The sequence below is a fragment of the Hyla sarda genome, chromosome 3 (genome assembly GCF_029499605.1).
Source record: "Hyla sarda isolate aHylSar1 chromosome 3, aHylSar1.hap1, whole genome shotgun sequence".
Taxonomy (NCBI): domain Eukaryota; kingdom Metazoa; phylum Chordata; class Amphibia; order Anura; family Hylidae; genus Hyla; species Hyla sarda.
In genome coordinates, this window is record NC_079191.1 from 420,095,198 (window position 1) to 420,122,925 (window position 27,728).

The window sequence follows — 27,728 nt, forward strand, 5'->3', positions numbered from 1 at the left end:
ACGTGGGTGTGGCGTCTCTTGGTTCCAAGTTTGCTCCTCCACGTCTCACGGTACCCGTGCGGATTTCTTCTTCAGCCAACTCCTCCCTCTCAGCCGTGGCCTGCTTGGACTCCGGTGCCTCTGGAAATTTTATTTTGGAGTCGTTTGTTAATAAATTCAGCATCCCGGTGACCCGTCTCGTCAAGCCGCTCTACATTTCCGCGGTCAACGGAGCCAGATTGGACTGCACCGTGCGTTACCGCACAGAGCCCCTCCTCATGTCTATTGGACCCCACCTTGAGAGGATTGAGTTCTTCATTCTCCCCAACTGTACCTCTGAGGTCCTCCTCGGTCTGCCTTGGCTCCGGCTTCATTCCCCCACCATTGATTGGACCACCGGGGAGATCAGGAACTGGGACTCTGCCTGCCACAGGAAGTGCCTCTCCCCCCCTCCCAGTCCCGTCAGGCAAGCCTCTGTGCCTCCCCATGGCCCCCGTCCTGGTGTCTCCCTGCCCCGTGCCAAGCTTCACCCTCTGCCCCCCCTCCCCATTCCTACTCCTGCTGTACTGCCTGCCGTTGAGGGAACCATCCATTCTGTCCCGGTGTCCTCATCCCAGGGGAGGCAGTCACCGGACAAAAAAAAGGGGAGACCTAAGGGGGGGGGGTACTGTTACGCCTAGCGCTCCGGGTCCCCGCTCCTCCCCGGAGCGCTCACGGCGTCTTTCTCCCTGCAGCTCCCCGGTCAGTCCCGCTGACCGGGAGCGCTGCACTGTCATGGCCGTCGGGGATGCGATTCGCACAGCGGGACGCGCCCGCTCGCGAATCGCATCCCAGGTCACTTACCCGTCCCGGTCCCCTGCTGTCATGTGCTGGCGCGCGCGGCTCCGCTCTCTAGGGCGCGCGCGCGCCAGCTCTCTGAGACTTAAAGGGCCAGTGCACCAATGATTGGTGCCTGGCCCAATTAGCTTAATTGGCTTCCATCTGCTCCCTGACTATATCTGACCTCCTCCCATGCACTCCCTTGCCGGATCTTGTTGCCTTGTGCCAGTGAAAGCGTTTAGTGTGTCCAAAACCTGTGTACCTGAACTTCTGCTACCCATCCTGACTACGAACCTTGCCGCCTGCCCCCGACCTTCTGCTACGTCTGACCTTGCCTCTGCCTAGTCCTTCTGTCCCACGCCTTCTCAGCAGTCAGCGAGGTAGAGCCGTTGCTAGTGGATACGACCTGGTTGCTACTGCCGCAGCAAGACCATCCCGCTTTGCGGCGGGCTCTGGTGAAAACCAGTAGCCTCTTAGAACCGGTCCACTAGCACGGTCCACGCCAATCCCTCGCTGACACAGAGGATCCACTACCTGGAAGCCGAATCGTGACAATAGTGTTGGGCGCGAATATTTGCATCTTTGCATCATCATATTTTTATCGCGAATGTTGCGAATATATTCGCTATATATTTGACATTGCTCAACACTAGGGGAGCTTAATAGTGTGTGCAAGAGCCTCACCTATGGGTATATTGGAGCGTGTGTGAGACCCCCAATTAAAGTTTATTGGGTGTGAGAGACCCATTATTAATGCAAGTGTATGCGAGTGTTAGCAAGTAAAATATAAGGAATACATGACATCCTTTATAGTGCTTGCATCCTTTATGGTGCTCCTACATATTATATTGTAGTGCTACTAGAGCACACTATATAGAGGTGTGAGAAACACCTATATGTATAGGCTAATACATAAGGACATTAGAGCCTGCAACAAATAGTGACGCCGTAATACTTGACTAGCCAGCTAATAAGAAGAGTTCTCTGATAATTAAAACAAAAACAAAAAAAAATTTTCATTATCATTATCTTTATACATTTATATTTTAATGTATAATAATAAAGTTTGTTTTTAGTGAGACCCTAGTGCAGGGTTTTAGTCCCCGAGGGGGGGGGGGGGGAGGAGTCCCCCAAAGGGTGTTGGTATGAGTTATTGATTGCCCTGGGACTCACAAAGGATTAGTGAGTTTTGATTTTAATGTCCTGCTTAACACTTTGTAGGTCAGAGGCTGTGGTGACTGGCAAAGCAGATGATACTGGGGCAGGGCCCGGTGATGGTGGTGGTATGGGCCTAGCTACCGCCCCCTAGTGGCTCTTGGACAAGGGTACAAACTTCCTCTAACTCAGTCTTGAACAGCCAGTCTCTTAAAAGCGGGGAAGGACAAAGTAGGATTTTGGACTGCTAACATTCTCAACTGGGCTTTGTCCCACTTATTATGAGCCATCGATAAATCTGTCCATTAACACCTTGTTGCCCTGCTCGGGAGTTATACCATCTATTTTTTGGACAGTCTCTAGGGCATTCTGTAGGGCTACGGCATAAGCTCTTAAAGTCTCACCTGGCTTCTGTCACCTTTCATTCAGGTGGAGACACACCTCTTACGGAGAATGTGACTCAAATACCTGGTACTGGCCTTCAAAGATCTGCTCTACAGTTGCCTTCTTGGAGGCTGGCCAGTTGCGGACTTCCTCTAGTGCTGACCCCTGTAGTTGTCCTGTGAGCAATTGCACCTGTTGATTGGGAGGGAAAGACTAAAAGACAAACACACTCTGGATCCTTTAATTGAAATCCCTCAGGGTGAAGAGGTCTCCATTTTAGGTCGGGAGAACAGGGTTCCCGATGAATACCCATGCTGACACTGGAACACCCAGGTTGTTGATATGGACTGCAGGCAGGATGCGCAGCATTCTGTCCTCTGGGGCAGCAAATCATCCCGGTGCTGAAGATAAAGGGGCACCATCGCCTGGTTGATCTGGAGAGCTGGGTGCTGACATCTTGTTGACTTTTTTTGACTGTGCTGTCACTTTAAGAAGAATTGAGTGCGCTGTCACTTTAAAAAGAATTGAGTGCGTTGTCACTTTAAGGGCGCTGTTGCTTTAAGATGCTGGTTGAGGTGCTGCAGCGGCTTAGTCTTTGCTGGTGGAAGCACTCTGAGGGGCGCTCCCTGTCTATTTTGCAGGTACCCGGTAATACTGTTGGGCACTAGGGGGTTAACGTGGCTAGAACATGCACCGGAGACTGGATACTGATGCCCGGAGGTACTTGCAGAGCCTGCGCTGCAGCGGGTGATGGGAAATAGACAGTAGAGCCAGACGCAGCCGGAAACCTCCAATATCGATGCGTCCAGGGAACTTCCTGTTTCGGTCCGGCCAGTACAGTCTTCCCCTATGCAACACAGGGCGGATCTTTGGTTCCTCCTAGCAACACTGAAGAGGCGTCACTGCTGGGGACTGGCGGGGCGGAGCTGCAAAACACCGGACCAATTTAACACTTTCAGGTAGCGACGCTTTACACTCCACAGCAGCAAACAACAATCTTTCCTTCACCTCCCCCTTTATTTCACAAGTGCCACGAGTAAAACACTTTTCAATGACAAAGTCCCGTTCACTTTCATGTGCAAACTTCTGTCGTACCGGCATGCGATTTTTGCAAATGGTATTTGTGGCATATGGCGCACACCCGTATCCTGTTTGTGACGCCAAAAGTTGTGGTGTCAACGGGGTGCAATGCAAGGTACATGTTATAACCCAAGGAGCAGATGTTATTAACCCATTCTTGTCGTGACACCAGGGCATTGTTTAGTCTAACCACCCAAAGGTAATACCGCTGGTTCTGGGCTAAGCATGGGGGCAATGAAGAAACCAACACCAAGTTACGGACAAACTGTAGTTTTACTGAGGGTAGACAGGTGACACAGTCTTTACAGTACAGCCAGAATCCCAAGGAAGTGACCAGTGACACAGGGGGTCCTTGCAGACTTGCTGGGACTTGCAGTAGGTAGAGACACTTAAGTGCAAGCCACGGTGACTGGACAATTGACTTGACTGATGACTGACTTGTGACTGACAAGACGATAAATTTAGCTTACTTGAGCTGACTTGTGGCTGCAGACTTAAGGCTTGAGGCCTCCAATGCTCTGGACACTCTGAGACATCTTGACTGCACTGGACCTCAGGAACAAGAGAGAGATTGCAGCCCCTCTCTTGGTTATATAATAGGCCTGTGCAAGGAGCCCATAGGTCATTTGAGGGGGGGGGGGGGGGGGGGGGAATCACTAGTGCCTCCTGGGTAACAATCACATGGTATAACTTTAATCACATGGTACAAACTATTAAAGGTACAATACACTTTATAAGGAATAACATTTTTACAATTGGGGTAACACTGCAGGGGGCCCTGAAGAGATAAAGGGACTCTGCCTGACAGGGCAGGAGAAGAATACGGGAAAAAACCATCCCGTACTGGGTCACCACAGATAGATAGAAATGAGATAGATATGAGATAGATAGATAGATAGATAAACCACAAATAGGCAACAGCATCTCCAGTATGGTGAATACAATTTATGTGTCTTTATTTACACAATGTGACGTGACGTTTCGGCTTGCTCCCCAAGCCATTTTCAAGCAACAAATGAGTGGACAAAGTGCATATGTATTGCCATGCAGGACCAATAAAATCATTTAGATAGATAGATATGACATAGATGGCTAGACATGAGATACAACCAAAGAATAAGTTGGCCAGCACTATTTATTCCAAACTATTGTAAAGACCTGGCTTACAGGTGCAGGCTGCTGGGCTAAATATATAGCAACAGGAGAATACAGCAGCACACTGCTAGCACAAAGATATAGATAAAACATGAGTATATAGATAGAACATGAAAAGCTATACAGCTGTAGTGCAATAAATGAAAATATGAAATTATGAGGTACTTAGCTTGCAAATTTGGCGGCCAAATAGCGTGGACCGTCCCACCACGGTAAGGTGACCTCATTCTGGGACGGACCCTACACTATGAATATGCCTCTGTGTGAACAGTACAGCAGGCATTGCAAGGTCTGAAACATCCAAGGCACCTTATATACACCTAATAGAGGTGGGTGGGGTGCAAGAGCCAACATGGAGGTAGCCACTCCCCCGTATGTGTAATACAACCAAAGAATAAGTTGGCCAGCACTATTGATTCCAAACAATAGTTTGGAATCAATAGTGCTGGCCAACTTATTCTTTGGTTGTATTACACATATGGGGGAGTGGCTACCTCCATGTTGGCTCTTGCACCCAGGGGCGTACCTAGAGCATTTGGCACCCGGGGCGGACCCTTTCTTTGGCACCCCCCCCCCCCCACACACACACACAGGTACCCCCCCCCCTTAATTACACCCCCTCCCTCCCCTCCCCCCAGGAGCGGACTGACAACACTCGGGGCCCCCGGACCAAAAAAAGGCAAGGGCCCCTGCTAGGCTCTGCAGCTCGTCAATCTTCTGCCATGCTCCTATTCCACCCAAATCCCACACACAATAAACTCAAATTTATATATATATATATAAGAAAAAACACTTTAACGTAGGTAAATTTCCATGACCAATAATACTGGTATACAAGGAGTAAATATATACCACCACACAATAACTGGATAATACCGCCATACTGTACTGAATAAAACCACTATATACAGACCAGTATACAATAAAGGATCTATATACAATATAAGTGATTATATACAGGACCATATGGCAGTAGATATCAGCTGTACACAGGATGTGTATACCATATAAGCGATTAGTTACATTTTGGGACTCACAATTACGTCTTTTCTGATCAGCAGCGTCCTCTTTCCTTTTCTTCTCTGTCCGCATAAGACCGCCATGTAGATCTCTTAACATCTGCAGGAAAAACATGTCAGACTCTGCATATATTCAGTGCCCTCCTCTACACAATTTTCCCATCTATAGGCCCACAAACTGTAATAATGCCCTCCTTGGTGTCCTGCATAGTAAAAGGGCAGGTAGGTAGGTAGCCAGGTAACCCCCTCTTTCCCATAGGTATATGCAGAGTTACACCTCCCTCTTTCCCATAGGTATATGCAGAGTTACACCCCCCTCTCTTTCCCATAGGTATATGCAGAGCTACGCTACACCCCCCCTCTTTCCCATAGGTATATGCAGAGTTACAGCCCCCCTCTTTCTCATAGGTATATGCAGAGCTACACCCCCCCTCCCCTCTTTCCCATAGGTATATCTAGGGCTGGGCAGTATACCGGTTCATACCGAATACCAAATTTTTTGGGCTGCACGATATGAATTTCCCCCCATACCGCAATACCGGTTGGACCCCTCCCCCTCGGGAATGTATTATCAGCCTAGCACAGCGCTGCCCCCACAATGGGGAACTAATCCTATGTTACCCGCCAGCACTGTTCTGCTCCCCCCAATTAATGATCAGCCCAGCTGGATACTACTCACATATGTCAAGCACTGCCCTCCTCCTCTTTGTTGGGGGCCGCCGGGCGCTGGAACTCTATACTGTCTGCCAGTGGTCTCCAACCTGCAGACCTCCAGATGTTGCAAAACTACAACTCCCAGCATTCCCCGATAGCCGGCGATGGAACTCTCTGTACGCCAGTGGTCTCCAACCTGCGGACCTCCAGTTGTTGCATAACTACAACTCCCAGCATGCCCAGACAGCCAACGGCTGTCCGCGCATGCTGGGAGTTGTAGTTTTGCAACAGCTGGAGGTCCGCAGGTTTGAGACCACTGCTGTACGCTGTATATCTATGCCTGGGCTGCAAAAGATACAGAAAATAAACTAAACTCATCCACGTCGGCCGCACGCTGGGGACGGGAACACCGGACAGCCGTCAGCCTATCACCGGCCAGAGAAATGCCCCGCCCTGGCCAGTCATAGGTTGAGCCCACTGTTATGTATGAAGCCGGCTTCTTACATGACAGTGGGCTCAGCCTATCACTGGCAGGGGCGGGGCATCGCTCTGGCCGGTGATAGGCTGACGGCTGTCCGGCGTTCCCGTCCCCAGCGTGCGGCCGACGTGGGTGAGTTAAGTTTATTTTCTGTATCTTTTGCAGCCCGGGCATAGGTATACAGCATACAGCAGTGGTCTCAAACCTGCGGACCTCCAGCTGTTGCAAAACTACAACTCCCAGCATGCCTGGACAGCCGTTGGCTGTCCGGGCATGCTGGGAGTTGTAGTTTTGCAACAACTGGAGGTCTGCAGGTTGGAGACCACTGGCGTACAGAGAGTTCCATCGCCGGCTGTCCGGGAATGCTGGGAGTTGTAGTTTTGCAAAAACTGGAGGTCCGCAGGTTGGGGACCACTGGTGTACAGAGAGTTCCATCGCCGGCGGCCCCCAACAAAGAGGAGGGCAGTGCTTGACATAAGTGAGTAGTACCCCGCTGGGCTGATCATTAATTGGGGGGAGCAGAACAGCGCTGGCGGGTCACATGATTTTTTTTGGGGGGGGGGGAATACCGTTATATACCGTGGAACCGCCGTAAGTTAAAAAAATACCGTGATACACATATATGGTCATACCGCCCAGCCCTAGGTATATGCAGAGCACCCCCCCTCTCCCTCCCTTCCCTATAGGTATATGCGGAGCACCCCCCCTTCCCTATAGGTAAATGCAGAGCACCCCCCCTCCCCCCTTCCCTATAGGTATATGCAGAGAACCCCCCCTCTCCCCCCCTTCCCTATAGGTATATGCAGAGCACCCCCCTCCCCCTTCCCTATAGGTAAATGCAGAGCACCCCCCCCCCTTCTCCCCTATAGGTAAATGCAGAGCACCCCCCCTCTCCCCCCCCCTTCCCTATAGGTAAATGCAGAGCACCCCCTCCCTCTCCCCCCTTCCCTATAGGTAAATGCAGAGCACCCCCCTCCCTCTCCCCCCCTTCCCTATAGGTAAATGCAGAGCACCCCCCCTCTCCCCCTTCCCTATAGGTAAATGCAGGGCACCCCCCCTCTCCCCCCCCTTCCCTTCCCTATAGTTAAATGCAGAGCACCCCCCCTCCCTCTCCCCCCCTTCCCTGTAGGTATATGCAGAGAAAAAAAAAAAAGGATGCTCACCTGATATCCCACGCAGCGATCTCCTCAGCTGCAGGGCCGAGTCTTCTCCCCTCCACAGTACAGGCGCCGGATGAGTGACGTCACCGGCGCCTGTACTGCGTGCTGCGTGGGGGCGGAGGTCACGTCTCCTCTGTGTAGCTGCAGATGCGGCTCACACAGAGGGGATGCCTTCTCCTGTATGTACGTGTATCGCGCATACAGGAGAATGTAACGCTGTCTGCTGGGGATCTCAGCAGCGGCGGCGGGTCAGTCCGCCCCTGGCACCCCCTTGAGAGTGGCACTCGGGGCGGGCCGACCCCCCCCCCCCCCTTGGTACGCCACTGCTTGAACCCCACCCACCTCTATTAGGTGTATATAATGTGCCTTGGATCTTTCAGACCTTGCAATGCCTTCTGTACTGTTCACACAGAGGCATATTCATAGTGTAGGGTCCATCCCAGAATGAGGTCACCTTACTGCTATTTGGCCGCCAAATTTGCAAGCTAAGTACCTCATAATTTCATAGTTTCATATTTTCATTTATTGCACTACAGCTGTATAGCTTTTCATGTTCTATCTATATACTCATGTCTTATCTATATCTTTGTGCTAGATATGAGATAGATACATAGATAGATAGATAGATAGATAGATAGATAGATAGATAGATAGATGGATAGATACATAGATAGATACAGTAGTGTTCTAGATGACAAGCCTTCTCTGGATATGGTTCAATGCTGTAGACGATGGATTCTCTGTTATTCCAGGGTTCCTGTGATCTCAGACAGGACTTCTATGCATGGACTGGAATAGGTCTTATTTTATTTGTTGTGGGATGAACAAGCGGCCCATGAAATAATTATTTTTAATTGTGCATTGCCAAAGCTATCAGGCCAGAAATGAATTGATGCCACTATTGTGATTATATCGGCAGCGGAGCCAGAATCCTTCACTGCAAAGCAGCCCAGCTGTCCTAAATTGTCTTGTGATGGCCAGTTTGCCTTGTGCCATCAAGCATGCCAAACAATGGGCCACAGACTAAGAGGGCTGAGGGCTTGTTGTTTGCAGCCTGGCATCAATTACTGCTTGAAAGCTGTTTCGAGAACTTCATCATTAACAAATCACTTCCTGAAATTGTTATGAGGTGCTTCAAATATGCAAATAGCAAGCTGCTCGCGGGTAATATCGCCGTCACGAAAAAAAAAAAAAGGGAAAAAAATTAAATAAATAAAAATTTGCAAATCAAGACTCCCACATTTATTAATGGATATTGCTTTCAACCGCTCTGATTATGCATTACTGCAAATTGGTTTCTCAATGTGTGACTCCATAACAGAGATGCAGCAGTCATTCATACAGACAGCGGCAACAGGGTAGAACGCAGCGTGATGAATATCCATCTGAACCCTCGCCGCGCCGCTCTGTAATGATTGGTGTCCAAGTGGAAGACATGGCGTTTTTTCTATGCCATCAACCCACTTAATGAGTTATCCAAAACAGCTGGACGCTCTCATTCAGGTCTATGGGGCTTTTTTTTTTTTTGGACACATTTGGATATTAATTAACCCCTTAATCAAAGAGGAGCTGGCTAACAATACACACTTGTACCTGAGATAAGCCTGAGCCGCCTCTGTGCAATAGTCTAGTTAGAATTTGTTCTGCAGGCGGTAGTATTTTGCCGGAAATATAGTTAAATCTAACACTGAAGTTGAATAAGAGATAAAGGGGTATTCCAGTATCAGAAAATTGTATTTGAATGAGACTTTTACCCCGATATATAACTTACTAATATAGGGGGAGATTTATCAAACCTTGTGTATAAGATAAGTTGTCCAGTTGCCCATAGCAACCAATCAGATCCCTTCTTTCATTTTTTAAAAAGACCTCTGAAAAATGAAAGATGCGGTCTGATTGGTTGCTATGGGCAACTGGTCAACTTTTCTTATACACAAGGTTAGATAAATCTTCCCAATAGTGTTTTCACTAGTTGTACTGGTTTTGCATGATTCACCCCAGGAGGAAGTTGTGTAGTCCTCTCATTGTCAGGTTGGTGTTGTCTCAGCAGCTCCCCGGCTCCAGCCTCTCTCCTGGCAGGAAGTTCTATAGCCTTCTCATTGTCAGTGCTGTCTTGTCCTAGCAGCTCCATGGCATCCCGAAAAGAAGTTTTGTAGTCCCCTCATTGTAAGGGTGCATGCACACCACGTTTTTGCAATACAGTTCCCGTATCAGGTTTTTGATGAAAAACGGATTCCTCAAAACCGAAAAAATGATGTCCGGTTGTATCCGTTTTTTAAGAAAATACCGTATATGTTTTTAACTTTTCATTCCATTTTGTATACAGTTTCACTTGTTTGATTGAAATACCAAGAAAAAAAACTGTGCAAAGTCAAAAACCGTATGGTGAAAACCGGATGGAACCGTACGCACTTACAGTTTTATAGGGTTCCCATTGACTCCCATGTTTAAAAAAAAAATGTATACGGTTTAATATGGTTTTTCACCCGGACCAAAAAACGTGGTAGACTTTGGTTTTGGGTACGGGTAAAAAAACGGACAAAACCGTATAAGACACAAAACGGACTAAACTGGATGATGCGTTTGACATACGGTTTACAATGTTAAGTCAATGCATGTGGTTTTCTATTCGGTTTCGTATGATTTTTAACTTGAAACCGTATACGGGAACTGTATAGCAAAAATGTGGTGTGCATGCACCCTTAGTGAGGTGTTGTCTCAGCAGCTCCCTGGCTCCCCGTTGTATCAAAAAGTGTGGCCCCTACTGCCTACATCACCAGCTTCCTGTCATTTACACATATACATCTTTATTGGGACATTTAGGAATGAGATGAGTTCATACCATGCTGCCTTTCATTGAACCATGCCTCGGGCAGAGGAGCAGGCTTGAAATGAATAGCAGGTGCTGCAACCTTACTAATTGTGCAATAGTCTGCTGTGAAATTAGATCTTTGGGCATTGAACTGGCAGGAGTGCTCTACTGGAGGGGAATAGGCAGGTTTGGAGGACTGTGATGAAGAGCTGAGGGAAGCAATGCATTCTGGGAATTGTAATGCTGAGCAACTGTTCAACCAGGAAGTACAGGACCAAAACCCACAAAACAAATTCATTTTCTGGTAGTTTCAAAACTGGAGCAGACAGGTGGGTGGGCAATGCTTTATGCTTCTGCAGCATTTTTATGTTTTTTGTCCCTGATGTTGGAGTATCCCTTTAAAGGGGTTCTCCGGTGCTTAAACATCTTATCCCCTATGCACGCGGCACCCCATTTGTAATCAGTGTCCGGAGCGTGTTCACTCCGGGTCTAATTATGGTCGACCGCAGGGCGGGCGACGTGTGATGTCATGCTCCGCCCCTCAATGCAAGCCTACGGGAGGGGGCGTGATAGCTATCACGCCCCCTCCCGTCGGCTTGCATTGAGGGGCGGAGCGTGACGTCACACGGGGGTGGAGGTGTGACGTCACATGCCGCCGGCCCTGTGGTCACGGTAATCAGTCCCGGAGCGAACACGCTCCGGGCACTGATTACAAATGGGGTGCCGCATGCATGATCCCGGGGGTCCCCAGCGGCGGGACTCCCGCGATCAGGCATCGTATGCCCTATCCTTTGGATAGGGGATAAGATGTTTAAGCACCGGAGTACCCCTTTAAATGGTTTACCCAGCTTTATAAAATTGATGGTGTATCCTCAGCATAACCCATTAATTTAAGATCAGTGGGGGTCTGATTCCCAGCACCACCGCTAAGCAGCTGCATGAAGGGGTGAAGGTATTTGCGTGAGCACCATAAGCCTCTTTCATGTTTACAAGTGCTCTTTACCTACAGTTACTGTACTTTTAGTAACGGCTTTGCAAGGTACTACAGCAGTGTTTCCCAACCAGGATGCCTCCAGCTGTTGCAAAACTACAACCCCCAGCATGCCCGGACAGCCTTTGGCTAGGTATTGTAGGTTTGCAACAGCTGAAGGCACTTTGGTTGGGAAACACTGTTGGATCTAATATTAGTGGGCTATCCTGAGGATAGCCCATCGATCTCTAACGTTTTGACTAGAGATGAGCGAATTTACAGTAAATTCGATTCGACACGAACTTCTCGGCTCGGCAGTTGATGACTTTTCCTGCATAAATTAGTTCAGCTTTCAGGTGCTCCCGTGGGCTGGAAAAGGTGGATACAGTCCTAGGAGACTCTTTCCTAGGACTGTATCCACCTTTTCCAGCCCACCGGAGCACCTGAAGGCTGAACTAATTTATGCAGGATAAGTCATCAACTGCCGAGCAGAGAAGTTCGTGACGAATCGAATTTACTGTAAGTTCGCTCATCTCTAGTTTTGACAACCTCTTTAAATCCACATCATTGTTAGTATCTCCATTTGCAGTCAGTGAATGAAGCCATTTTGTTTAGGTACAGAGCCTATTAATGTGCACAGACTTGTCTCTATTATATCTGTATAACATCTAGGAAATAAGATTGAGCTAAATATCCTGGAAGCCAGGTGATACATTGTAGCAAACAGAAGAGAGACGGACAAGTATTAGTTGTTAAAAACAATAGGTTTGTATTCTGTTTGGATGTGAAGGAATTTTTCAAGGCTTACAACATCCTTACACTTTATGGGAGAAAAAAAATACAGAGTGGATTTATAATTGGTATTTTTTATTTTTATTTATTTATTTATTTATTTTTTTTGTTTTTCTTCTTCCGGCTGTTTTTGTTTCCCCAGTTCAGCCAAAGAAATCATGGAGTCACATGATGAGTCGCATGAATGAATTAAATGACTTGTAATGGGGAAAAAAATGCACAAAAAGCAACAAAAACTGCAAGTAAAAAATGACCAAAAATAAATTTAAAAAAAGCAAAACAAAAAATTAAATAAAAAATAAACATTTTGAGCGTAATCCTGCAGAAAAATACCCCTTGGAAATGTCGTTGCAGAAGAGTTCAATTTTTTTCAATGGGGTTCTGCTGCACTGTGTACACGGCGAAATTTCCGTGGTAAAAACATCTACTGCAGAAATTCCAATGACAACTTCTGCAAAAAGGAACTATCCAGAGTAGGAGAGGTTTGCTATGGGGATTTGCTCCTACTGGATAGGTCCTTGCACGGACAGAGGTGTCAGCAGAGAGCACTGTGGTCAGACTGGAAAGAACTACACAACTTCCTGTGGAGCATACAGCAGCAGAGAAGTACAGTGCTCCCTCAAGTTACAATATTAATTGGTTCCAGGATGACCATTGTATGTTGAGACCATTGTATGTTGAGACCATAACTTTATGGAAACCTGGGAATTGGCTCTGAAGCCACCAAAATGTCATCCAAAAATAGGAAAAAGTGAGGATTAAAGAAAAATAAGTAGATAATTAATACAGATAAAGCAAATCCTTACATATAAAAGTAAGAAAGAGCTGTTGGAAGCTGTAAATCACTGTCTGTCAGTGTTTCCTAACCAGAGTGTCTCCAGCTGTTGCAAAACTACAACTCCCAGCATGCCCGGACAGCCTTCGGCTGTCCGGGCATGCTGGGAGTTGTAGTTTTGCAACAGCTGGAGGCACCCTGGTTGGGAAATGCTGGTCTATGTAGAGGACAGGAGCTTCTTCAGGGTTTTGTACAGAATACACAATGTCCTAAAAAAGTAACATGGAGCCGCCCTCACCTGGTTTCCAAAGGAGCAGCTAACCCTGGCACAGGTAAAGAGTAGTACAGAACATGTAATACCTCCCTGCACTGTAGGGGGCGCTACAGCCAGTCAGTGCATGCACTTCAGTAATACAGGAGTTTTACCAGTAGAATGTCCATTCTGATTGGTCAGTTCTTCTGGCCATTGACAGGTATCACAGATCTGGACTGTCCGTAGTATTGCATGTTGAGTCTGGTTTCAAATTACAAAGGTCAAGAAAAGACCATTGTATGTTGAAACTATTGTATGTTGAGGCCATTGTAAGTTGAGGGATCACTGTACTGGAAGATTTAAGATTTTTATATAGTAGTCATTTACAAGTCTGTTTAACTTTTCGGCACCAGATGATTTGAAAACTCTGGACTACCCCATTTTTCCACCGGAGTATCCCTTTAACTTTCTTCCATCCAACAATGCCGCTCCATGTTGAGTCCTCTTGGAAATATGCCTTTAAAACTTATTTGCTGATCTTTTTGGAAATAAGTAGTTAAAGAAACCAATAAATACATAAATAAATAAACAAAAATAAAGAAATGAATGAATTAATTAATTAATTAATTAATTAATAAATAAAAATAAAGAAATACATAAAATATACACATAAATTAAATAAATAAACAAAGACATAAATAAACAAAAATAAAGAAATGAATGAATGAATTAATAAATAAAAAAAGAAATACATAAAATATACACATAAATTAAATAAATAAACAAAGACATAAATAAATAAACAAAAATAAAGAAATGAATGAAGGAATTAATAAATAAAAAAAAGAAATACATAAAATATACACATAAATTAAATCAATAAACAAAGACATAAATAAATAAATAAATAAACAAAAATAAAGAAATGAATGAATAAATTAATAAATAAATAAAAAGAAATACATAAAATATACACATAAATAAATAAACAAAGACATAAATAAATAAATACATAAAATATACACATAAATTAAATAAATAAAGACATAAATAAATAAACAAATAAACAAAAATAAAGAAATGAATGAATTAATGAATTAATAAATTAAAAAAAAGAAAATACATAAAATATACACATAAATTAAATAAATAAACAAAGACATAAATAAATAAATACATAAAATATACACATAAATTAAATAAATAAAGACATAAATAAATAAACAAATAAACAAAAATAAAGAAATGAATGAATTAATAAATAAAAAAAGAGAATACATAAAATATACACATAAATGAAATAAATAAAGACATAAATAAATAAACAAATAAACAAAAATAAAGAAATGAATGAATTAATGAATTAATAAATAAAAAAAAGAAAATACATAAAATATACACATAAATTAAATACCGTATATACTCGAGTATAAGCTGACCCGAGTATAAGCCGAGACCCCTAATTTCAACCCAAAATCCCAGGAAAAGTTATTGACTCGAGTATAAGCCTAGGGTGGGAAATACCTCATCCCCCCCTGTCATCATCCAGACCCGTCATTAACATCCTCATCATCATCCCCCACATCCCCCCTTCATCATCCCCTTATCATCCCACACATCCCCCCTTCATCATCCCCTTATCATCCCACACATCCCCCCTTCATCATCCCCTTGTCATCATCCCACACATCCCCCCTTCATCATCCCCTTATCATCCCGCACATCCCCCCTTCATCATCCCCTTATCATCCCACACATCCCCCCTTCATCATCCCCTTATCATCCCACACCCCCCCCTTCATCATCCCCACCCCCCTTCATCATCCCCACACCCCCCCTTCATCATCCTCTTCTCATCATTCGCCCTCAGTGGTCTTCAACCTGCGGACCTCCAGAGGTTTCAAAACTACAACTCCCAGCAAGCCCGGGCAGCCATCGGCTGTCCGGGCTTGCTGGGAGTTGTAGTTTTGAAACCTCCGGAGGTCCGCAGGTTGAAGACCACTGCGGCCTTCAACATCATCCAGCCCCCTCTCACCCCCTTTAGTTCTGAGTACTCACCTCCGCTCGGCGCTGGTCCGGTCCTGCAGGGCTGTCCGGTGGGGAGGTCGTCCGGTGAGGAGGTGGTCCGGGCTGCTATCTTCACCGGGGGCGCCTCTTCTCCGCGCTTCCGGCCCGGAATAGAGGCGTTGCCTTGACAATGACGCAGAAGTACGTTGGCAATGAACGCACCTCTGCGTCGTTGTCACGGCAACGTGACTATTCTGAGGCCGGGCCCGAAGCGCTTAGAAGAGGCCTCCCCGGTGAAGATAGCAGCCCGGAACCACTATCCCACCGGACCACCTCCTCACCGGACAGTCCTGCAGGACCGGACCAGCGCCGAGCGGAGGTGAGTACTCAGAACTAAAGGGGGTGAGAGGGGGCTGGATGATGTTGAAGGCCGCAGTGGTCTTCAACCTGCGGACCTCCGGAGGTTTCAAAACTACAACTCCCAGCAAGCCCGGACAGCCGATGGCTGCCCGGGCTTGCTGGGAGTTGTAGTTTTGAAACCTCTGGAGGTCCGCAGGTTGAAGACCACTGCGGGTGGGGGAGTTCACTCGAGTATAAGCCGAGGGGGGTGTTTTCAGCACGAAAAATCGTGCTGAAAAACTCGGCTTATACTCGAGTATATACGGTAAATAAATAAAGACATAAATAAATAAAAAGCCTGATTCCAAGGCGTAACCACATTTGCCCATATGTGGTTTTGATCTGTAAACAAAAAATCCAATCTGAACAAACATTTCTGGTCTCTGGGTTTTCTTCCGCATTAGCAAATCTTTTTATGCGAGACAAAAGGGTCACTAAGAAACTGAGCGGAACCTAGAATTTTTTATGCTCCTATTCCATCAGGTTTGTAATTGGAAATAAAGTGAAATCCTAAGGCCTGGAACCCTTATTTCTTCATAATGTTACACACTTAATTGCTCCTGTCATTTACCAACACGATTATGTTGTCTACAAATGGAGACAAATAATAGATTTTAGTACTTATGCAGAGACTTAAACTGCATGCAGAGAGCCACAAACTACACCATTAAACGGGAATTACAGCTCCAAGTCAGAAACAAAAATTTAACCCCAGTAATCATTATCCCCTCAAAATAAAAGACCACATGAGTCAGATTCAGCCTGAAATCCAATTTTTAACCAGCAGAGACTCAAAGCCTTTTATTATGTCAGCGTGATAGTTTTGTTACAGTGAAAATCTCCAAAGGAAATATTTCGAAAACAATGTCAGCTAGTAAAATAAGGGGGGTGGGGTGCAGAAGGGAAAATCCTGTTTGTACAATTTCAGTAGCACATGTCTTTTTTTTGTTTCGGCAAACTTTCAAGGTGACACTTTTCTAGGAATGTCCTATGCAGAAGTGTAGAATTGTTACAGTTTTTAAACACTTTTTTTTTGAAGGGTGTGTCGAAAAAAGAGCAATAGCCATGAATAAAAAAGTACTCCAGAGCTTGTCCTACAGCACCTTCTGTTTCATTCCAGCACAGCTGCATCCATGCATTTCATTACTATAACTGAGTCATGTGAAAATCATGTGAAAATCACAGGGCTGAATGTGTCAGGGTATGCTCACACTGCGGAATTAGACGAGTAGAATTCCGCGCTGTGAACATCATCATCAGTGGGAATGGGTCTACCGCAAGACCCGTTGACACTGCGGAATTTCAGCGGTGGCCAATTCTGCCGCTGAAATTGTTCCGCACAAAGAACATGTTCATTCTTTGCGTGGAATTCCACAAGTACTGCACACCCATCAATGGTGATGGCGCAGTGCCCCGCGGTCCTACCACTGAAGTATCTTCAGCGGCGGCCGCTGAATTCCGCAAGCTGAGATTCTGCAGTGTGAACATACCCTCAGGGAGAGTGATCAGTCCTGGGTCAACAGCAAGACATCTCACCTATTAGATTCTTCTGGCAGCTCCCAGACCTTTCCCCTCCCAGTTCTATCTGTATACTGCTGTTACATCTATAGGATCAGGATATATATTAGTTATACAACTCCCCTCCAACTTTATTTATATACTGTTGCTGCTATCTCTATGGAATCAGGAAACATATTAGTTGAACAACTCCTCTCTATCTGTATATTGCTGCTATCTCTATAGGATAAGTATATATAGTATATATCCTTCCCCTCTAGCTCTGTCTGTATACTGCTGCTGTTATCTCTATCTGATCAGGATATATAATAGTTATACATCTTCCCTCCAGCGTTATCTGTATACTGCTCATCCTATCTCTTTGGGACCAGGATATATAGTAGTTATACAACTCCATTGAGGCACGTTAAATTTTGCAGGTCAAAATACACTGAAAACATTAAAAAAATGCAGTCAAAATGCAACAAGTTAAGTCAAATATTTTCTCCTCACGGCGATATTTTTTCAAAAAAAAAATGCACTTTAAATTAAAAAATGCATAAAAACTGCATAAAATGTGAACTGACACCAACCCACTTATTAGTCTCAGTATGAGTTTTAGACTACCCATAAAGAGAGAGAAAATTTTGCAAAGACCTTAAAATCCCAGGTGGTTATATAGTGGATCGAGTCTATGCCGGGTTTTTATACATGTGAAACTGCGAGTCGATGTTTATGTTATTACATAAAATACAACATAAAAGTCAAAATATACTTTGATACCGTCGTAAAAGTCAATCTGCAAACGGCAGACAATCACAAGCGAAAGCACTGAGCTGTGATTGTCAAAATGTCACTGCGTACAATGACAGGAGGACTCGGGAACCAGTGGGTGTCAGACATGGGTGAGGAGCCGAATTATTACTGGTGAAATAATAGTATGAGATATCATCCCAGCCAATAAAATCCATACAAACACTAAAGTTTAAATTGGTCCAGATCTTCTTCCATATCATTTTACATGGTTCCATTTTATTAGAGGAATTAATATTCTGATCACATCCACATTCTTGTCAATAGGAGGCAGTATGACAGAAGTAAACTAATTGGAGGAACTCCAAATGCTGAAATCCCTCACTGAAGTAAAGGGGGTGATCAACACTGATTTCAACATGACATATCCCTAAACACTCTTTCTGTTGAGCCTTAAAGGGGTACTCTGCTGGAAAACATCAAATCCAAAGGAAAGGGGATAAGATGTCTGATCATGGGGGTCCCGATGCTGGGGACCCCCACAATCTCTGGGCCGGCAGAAGCAGCGTCTCAAACATGGAAGCTTGGAGCTTCTGTGTTCCTGATGTCACACCAAGCCCCCTTCATTCATATCTATGGAAGGGGGCATGACGGCTGGTATTTAGTAGTCACGTCTCTTCTCATAGACATGAATGGAGGGGGCGTGGTGGCTGTCACCAGTCATCCGGCATGGAGCAGAGTGTGCTCCGTGCTTCAGATCCCTGGGGTGCCGCAGCGGAGATCGCTGGGAATCCCCAGCAGCAGGACCCCTGCAATTAGACATCTTATCCCCTATCCTTTGGATAGGAGATGAGATGTTTTCCTGCAGAGTACCCCTTTAAGCGATGGTGGACAACCAGTCGACAGTCTAGGCCAATGTTTCTCAACAAATTTGTCTCCAGCTGTTGCAAAACTACAACTCCCAGCATCCTCGGACCGCTATTGACTGTCTGGGCATGCTGGGGGTAGGAGTTTTGCAACAGTTGGTGGCATGCTGGTCTAGGCTAGGGGTGCATTTGAGTGGCATACAAGGGAGCACAGTTACTAACTTTCCCAGGACGCTGCCACTTTAAAACAGTACTGACTGCTGGTATCAGACGTGCTTGCGCGACACGTCAGTTATCAGCGACCACTGCTGGAAGACACCAGCTAGTGACGTCAGCCTCCTTCTGTTTTGTCCTCACTGTAAATTCCTTACAGAAAGGACAATATACAGTACAGACCAAAACCTTCTCATTCAAAGAGTTTTCTTTATTTTATTTATGAAAATTGTAGATTCACACTGAAGACATCAAAACTATGAATTAACACATGTGGAATTATATACATAACAAATAAAGTGGTTCTAGCCACCTTTTGCTTTGATTACTGCTTTGCACTCTTGACATTCTCTTGATGAGCTTCAAGAGGTAGTCACCTGAAATGGTCTTCCAACAGTCTTGAAGGAGTTCCCAGAGATGCTTAGCACTTGTTGGCCCCTTTGCCTTCACTCTGCGGTCCAGCTCACCCCAAACCATCTCGATTGGGTTCAGTTCCGGTGACTGTGGAGGCCAGGTCATCTGGTGCAGTCCCCCATCACTCTCCTTCTTGGTCAAATAGCCCTTACACAGCCTGGAGGTGTGTTTGGGGTCATTGTCCTGTTGAAAAATAAATGATTGTCCAACGAAACGCAAACCGGATGGAATAGAATGCCGCTGCAAGATGCTGTGGTATCCATGCTGGTTCAGTATGCCTTCAATTTTTAATAAATCCCCAACAGTGTCACCAGCAAAGCCCCCCCACACCATCACACCTCCTCCCCCACACCATCACACCTCCTCCTCCACACCATCACACCTCCTCCTCCATGCTTCACGGTGGGAACCAGGCATGTAGAGTCCTTCCATTCACCTTTTCTGCGTCGCACAGAGACACGGTGGTTGGAACCAAAGATCTCAAATTTGGACTCATCAGACCAAAGCACAGATTTCCACTTGTATAATGTCCATTCCTTGTGTTCTTTAGCCCAAACAAGTCTCTTCTGCTTGTTGCCTGTCCTTAGCAGTGGTTTCCTAACAGAGATTCTACCATGAAGGCCTCACACAGTCTCCTCTTAACAGTTGTTCTAGAGATGTGTCTGCTGCTAGAACTCTGTGCGGCATTGACCTAGTCTCTAATCTGAGCTGCTGTTAACCTGCGATTTCTAAGGTTGGTGACTCGGATGAACTTATCCTCCGCAGCAGAGGTGACTCTTGGTCTTACTTTCCTGGGTCCACATGTGAGCCAATTTTCTTTGTAGCTCTTGATGGTTTTTGTGACTGCACTTAGGGACACTTTCCTCCTAGAATATGACAGATTTTCAGTTGTTTCACTCTTTTTTGTTATGTATATAATTTCACATGTGTTAATTCATAGTTTTGATGCCTTCAGTGTGAATCTACAATTTTCATAGTCATGAAAATAAAGAAAACTCTTTGAATGAGAAGGTGTGTCCAAACTTTTGGTCTGAACAGGACAAAGAAAGTGCTGGGGGAAAAAACCCTACCCCCTGACAAACCACACAGCCACAAACCCCACCCACAATAAAACACACCCATAATAAGCCACACCCATATTGCAGGCAAAACTAACAAAAGGTTGCCTACCCCTGGTCTAACCACTAACACTAACAGTACTAAAAGCTAGTAAACTGTTCACCATGGTATACAAGGCCGTCCATAATCTGCCCCCTCCATGCATTTCAGACCTGACCTCCCGATACCGCCCTTAATGTAATCTCTGATCCTCTCAAGACCTCTGGCTGTGTTCTCCCCTCGTCTGCACCTCATACAACTATCTCCAAGATGTCTCCCGTGCTTCGCCAACACATTCGGCTCTCACCCACCATCAAGACCTTCAAAAGCAACCTAAAGACCCTTTTTTACCAGAAAGCCTATGAGCTATATCAACCCTTCTGCCACTGCACCGGGAACGGCTACTTCCCTAACTCATGGATGACCAGTTGTCCTTCTTACCTACTGTAGATTGTGAGCCCTCGCGGGCAGGACGCTTTAACCTTCTATATCAGTTTGTCATTTACTCTGTATCCCAGTCACTGTTCCTGCGTGTGTGTCATGTATTTTAACCCTAATCATATGTACAGCGCCCTAGAACCAAGGGTGCTATATTAATAAATAACAATAATACTTATCTTCCAGAGCTGGGACAGAAAGATCTGATAGCTGCAGCAAGTGGAGAGGTAAGTATGGCGGCTTTATTTTTTTATTCATTTTTCAACATAAAACATGTTATATACAGTATGTATGAAACGTGATTTCTACCACCAAAATGATCACCTCAATAATCAAGATATAAACGGAATTTCTTACCTTTGGTTGTTATGGATAGTTCACCATGTGATACCTGGAAAAAGGGAAAAAAATTATTTTATTTATTTAAAATTTTTGTGATTTTTTCCCCATCTCTTATTAAAGGGGTACTCCACCCCTAGACATCTTATCCCCTATCCAAAGGATAGGGGATAAGATGTCAGATCGCCACGTTCCCGCTGCTGGGGACCCTCGGGATTGCCGCTGCGGCACTGCGCTGTCATTACTGCACAGAGCGAGTTCGCTCTGCACGTAATGAAGGGCAGTACAAGGGCCGGAGCATCGTTACATCACGGCTCTGCCCCTCGTGACGTCACGGCCCGCCCCTTCAATACGAGTCTCCTGTATCGCCCGTCATTATGCACAGAGCGAACTCGCTCTGTGCAGTAAGGACAGCAGGGTGCCGCAGCGGCAATCCCGGGGGTTCCCAGCAGCGGGACCGCGGCGATCTGACATCTTATCCCCTATCCTTTGGATTAGCGATAAGATGTCTAGGAGCGGAGTACCCCTTTTAAAACACATGAGAATTATGAGAAAAGTGCAGACAAGTATTATCACATGCATTTTGTCATCACACTGTTACTTACCAAATCCAGTATATGGAGACTGACACTATATAAAGGCCCAATAATACTGCCACAACATGACCACATATTACCACCATACTCTTACTAAGTAAAACCCTTTACACCAAAGCCAATACAGGGGACAAACAATATGGCCACATCATTAGCACATATTACCATGACCTACTGGGACTAGATAATACCGCTGTAATTCCAACATTGCTCCCATACAGTGATGACATACCATTACATGCATTGACTCACAGGTGACGTCTTCTCTGATCGGAGTCATCCTCAGTCATCATCTTTCTCATTCTGCCCCATTCACATATGACATTAATAATAATAGCAACAAAAATATTTATTAATATTAATTAATTAATAATAATACTAATTGTTATTATTATTATTAATAATAATAATAATAATAATAATAGGATGGGGGTCCAACTTCTGGAACCCCCACTGAAGAAAATTGTCCCACCAGCAAGCACTCAGTTATTATTATTAATAATCATTTATAATGAATTTATAGTACTCCTACACAGTAGTTATCCCCCAATAAAGTGACACAACACAGTAGTTGACTTAACTTTCCCGGCTTCCACGCTGTGGCTACTCTTGCTGCAGGACGTGTCCATGCATGATGATGACACTGCCCTACGTGCACTGAGACGCAATGTCCTTGGCTGCTATTATTCTCTTCTAGGCCTTAGACCAGCTGCCTGTGGTCTAGAAGGGAAGATGAGGGGCAATGACCCAATGGTTCTCCTTTACATTAGTAGAAAGCATCTCAGGCAGCCATGGGAACTGTGGGAGATATGGGCCTCGGGTGGCCACTTGAACTATTATAATCTGCTACACCAAAAAACACACACATATATATATATATATATATATATATATATATATGTATGTATATATATATATATATATATATATATATATATATATCATTAATTTTATTTATTTTTTCACAAAAAGAGTTGAGTTGCAAGACAAATTATAAATAAATCAGGATTAAACATATACTAAATTACTCAATAGTTCATCTAGCCGTGCAATAAATAAGTCAATGCAAACTAAAATAAGTAAAATAAATACTTGCATTTCTTCACCAAGACATATTTGCTTCAGTCCCATGACCGGCTTCATCAGGCACCCTACTATAGTCCTAGTCACAGCACATGCAAAGCGGTATATAGTTTACCCTATACACTTCCAGCAGCACTGTCTCTAGTATGGTGGCAGAAACAATGTCCCTAGAAAAGTTCCCAACACAGTCCTCCTAGTATAGTGCCAATTACAGTTTGTTATTTGTCCATTCAAAGAGTCCCTAAAATAGTATCAGACACGGCCCTCCTAGTAAATGCAGCTCACAGTGTCCATGGAAAACTACCAAATTGTACCTCGAATCATACCAGAAATAGTGTCCCTAGAATATCACCAGACACAACATCACAAGAATAGAGCCAATCACAGTGTCAGTGTTCCTAAAATAATACCTTACACAATCCACCAAGCAGAGTGTTACTCAGAGCATCATTGGGTCTGGTACTATTCTACACAAAATGCCCAAAAAATCTAACATAAAATACAAGTGGTGTACATAGAATAGTACTAGCCACAATATCCCTAGGATAGTATCAGCCATTACTAGTACCAGCCATAGTAACTCTAGAATAGTGCCAGCCACAGTATCCTTAAAATAGTATAAACCACAGTATCCCTAGAATTAAACCTGCCGTAGTGTCTCTAAATTAGTACCAGCCACGGTGCCTCTAGAATAGTACCAGCCACAGTATTCCTAGAATAATACCAGCCACAGTTATTATATTATAGTGTCACTTGCAGTGTCCCAAGAACAGTGCCAGCCACAGCGTCTTTAAGATAATACCACAAAATTACATTCCCAATGCCAATCCCAGAAGTGAACAGATTAAATGTTCCATTGTATACAGACACTCCGCTTCTCTATACAATAAACCAATTGTTCAATTTGTTCCCTTTTTCTCCAACATATACATTTATATCAGAAATTTTTAATCACCAGGAAACGGCTTTCTCATTGTTGTTGTAAATTGAAATACTCCAAGTAACATCTCAATGCTCAAGTCACTAAGCCTTCATTAACCTCTGCACTGCTGACCGGTAAGTACAAAGCCCCCGCTTCTATCACACAACAGTATCATGTCCTCCGCACCCCCCCCCCTCCCAAGTCATTTGTGTGTGCTGCCAGCCAGAACTCCCGCTTTCCCAAAGTTCCATTTCCCCCCTCAGCCCCTTAGCGTCCTGCATCTGTGTCCGACCGTTTTCATTGAATATTTAGAATATATCATCAATGTCATTAAATTTAAATTTAAACTAGGCTATAATACTTTTTTTGGCTCAATACACTGGCCTAGTGAAGCTAAAAATTAAATTTGCAAGGCCGATGACTGTCCCCCCGTGTAAGCGAGATGTGTCGTTTTATTGCTGCATACTGTATCATGGCATTAGACATAAAAAGGAGAGAAGTTTACTATAACAGAGATGTTTCTGCTATTAATTGTGCTAAGCCGGGACGGTGAAGTCTTATGATAGCCGCTCCCGATCCGGGCTGAGATCTATATGTCAGTTTGATTCAGGCTTCACCTTTTATTAATACGCTTCAAATGTTACCCATGGGTAGATGTTTTATTCCTCCTATGGCCTTTTCTGGATCTGACAGTTTTAAGTGCTGTCGGGAAGAATTAATCATAATTGCAATCTATCAGGAGCAATAACAAGATTATAATATACCTAATCTATCCCCGAAATTCAGCCAGCGCCGGGAATTTTTGTAAAGTTAGTGGACTGCGACTGGACGGCTCTTACTTACCGAATGTACGTCGTGCTGATGAAGGATTAGGCAAAAATTGTACTAATCTATGCCGACCGTCATTAAATCTTCATGCAAATGTGACCTTACAAATGGAGGACTGCTTAGGATGAGAGAACTAAATGAGATCAGAATCCGATGGAATTAACCGTGCTTTGCTATGAAAAAAAAAAAAAAAAAAGGATGGCTCCGTTCACACTACAGTCATGGATTTGCCGGACAAATGATGGAAAACAATTGGGCCCCACTAACCCCACTGACTTGTAATAGGGGTCTGGCAGGATCCATTTTGGTGTGTCATTTTTATGGAAAGAGAAGCATAGCCTCAAGAGTGTACTTAAAGGGGTACTCCGCCCATAGGCATCTTATCCTCTTTTTAAAGGATAGGGAATAAGATGCCTGATCGCAGTGGTCCCGCCGCTGGGGACCCCCATGATCTACCTGCTGCACCAGCTGTCATCTGGTGCATTCAGCGAAATTTGCTTTGTGTCTGATTACTGGCGATGCAGGGGCCGGAGGCTTGTGATGTCACAGCCCCACCCCCCTCAATACAAGTCTATGGGAGGGGGCATGGCGGACGTCACTCCCCCTCCCATAGACTGGCATTGAGGGGGCGGGGTGTGACGTCACGAGAGGCGGGTCTGTGACATCACGAGCCTCCAGTCCCTGCATTGCCAGTCATGTGGCACAGAGCAAAGTTTGCTCCGTGCACCATATGACAGGGGGTGCTTCAGGAGAGATCACGGGGGTCCCCAGCAGCAGGACCACAGTGATCAGACATCTTATCCCCTATCCTTTGGACAGGGGATAAGATGTCTAGGGACAGAGTACTCCTTTAACATAGTGGCTAATCATACAGCTGCTATAGGGCCCTTGCAGTAAGGGGACCCCATCCTGGTTGGTCCCATTCATTTTTCTTTTGGTAAGAAACTGTGCAGAACTTCTCTCTCCAAGGAACTGCATTGTCAGCAAATTAATGGAGGGGTACTGAGCAATAAGAAACAAAAAATAAAACTGCAGGTCAGCTCACCGCCAATGTGCATATGACACTAGAATGGAGCCCGGAAGCAAGGATGACAATGGGCCGTATACCATGTAGAGATTCTTCAACCCTGAGTTTGGCAAGAGATGTTCCAGGCAGTCATGAAAGTTGGCCAACCACGCAATGCGTAGATGGCTCTAATGATATGGTAATTTGAAACAATAAATAAAGAAATTGGAGTCACTTATACAAAAATTATTGGTACTAGAAATAGTATTAAATAGTATCAAATCACATAAGACTAAGACTTTAGTCTTATGAGATTTAATACTATTTCTAATAAAGTACCAATAATTTTTGTATAAGTGACTCCAATGTCTTTATTTATTGGTTTATCTGGTGGGGAGTTCACCTTATTGTGCCAATATTATTAGGGTTACTACTTATATAATTACATTGTTGACCCTATATGGTTTGCTCCAATTTATTTATGATATGGTAATTTGTATAAAACATATATATGGAATATAGTATATACAGGTTCATCATAAACCCCCAGAATGGTACTTAAAGGGGTATACCAGGATTTTTTAAATTTGACTATGCTACAGGGACAGTCAAGTTAGTGTAGTTTCTAATATAGTGTCTGTACCTGTGTTTCATGGTGGTCTCGCAATTCTTTTGTTATTTTTGCTTCTACATTTATTTTTAACAGCATACAAAATGAGTGCCGTCTCAGGTTTACCCAAGTTGTAGTGCGGCCCGAGACATTACAACACTAGTCAGGTGTTCTAAGGGCGCCTGTCTGCTTCAATCGGTGGAGCAACCACTGGGTGGGAGATGATTTTGCAAGAATTTGCAACAGCTGAAAACCCTGGTCTATTGCATTGAAGGCAGCACAGGAGCGTTTCAATGGGTGGGGGTGGCTGATGTGTGGGAGGAAGAAAAATGACCTCATACTTACGAACAGGGGACTATGGGATTTGTAGTTTGAGAGAACGAACTCCAACAGGATGTAGTCAGTTCACAAAAATCTCCCAACATAGCTATTTAGCCCCAAGACAAGCACGGATCCTACCTAAGCATGTCCATTACTGTCTGGCAGATAAGTACTAAAATCACTTAAAATTGGAAGCCTACAGATAATAAGGCAAGATCCTTTGTTTGTGGATCATGACCAAATATTACTATGACACTAATATTCCAGAGTAAGATTCTTTGCTAGTTAGTAGATCTCCGATATTGACTACTGGACAGGAAGTCCCGATCACCAGACATAGGCATCAACCAAACAACATGCTCTCTAATTTCTGCCCTTGCACTTAAGAGCAAGGTCAGTCAAAGCTGCCGATTTTGGTAAAATCAGAAAACCATTTTATGTGTATGGGGTTGTCTTAAGTCTCCTCTGATGTTGGGGAAAGGAAAAATCAGCATGTTTAAATTCAATACTTGCTCAAAGGAAATAAGCCGCCACCAGAGGTGTTTGACAATGGCTTTCTCCCCTCTACCCATTTGGAACACAAATTAGATTTTGAAACAGTCGACCATCTTTAAAACTAGTTTATAGATGAGAAGGACGGGATGCGTAGGATTCCAGGTTTTTGATTTGCTGTGTTTTTGTCTTGTCAATGATAATGCTCAAAATCCAACCAAGAACCTCCAATGCCGGGCCCACAAATTATCTATATTATTTAAGCTACTAACCCATATAGTCAAACACAAATTAGAAGAAAAGAAAAACAAAAAAATTTAATTGATCAACAATGTTAACGTCAATATTAACATAACGCAAC

The 27,728-nt window shown here is 44.4% G+C and overlaps 1 protein-coding gene across 2 annotated transcripts in view; it reads right to left on the minus strand.

Annotated features, from left to right (window-relative positions):
- The window catches only part of ESRRG (estrogen related receptor gamma), an 892,172-nt gene that overhangs the window by 758,583 nt on the left and 105,861 nt on the right, over nucleotides 1-27,728 (minus strand). For both annotated transcript variants that reach the window (XM_056568348.1, XM_056568345.1), the window contains exon 2: nucleotides 21,528-21,561. The gene's annotated coding sequence lies outside the window, so the exon portion shown is untranslated. The remainder of the gene's footprint in view (nucleotides 1-21,527; nucleotides 21,562-27,728) is intronic.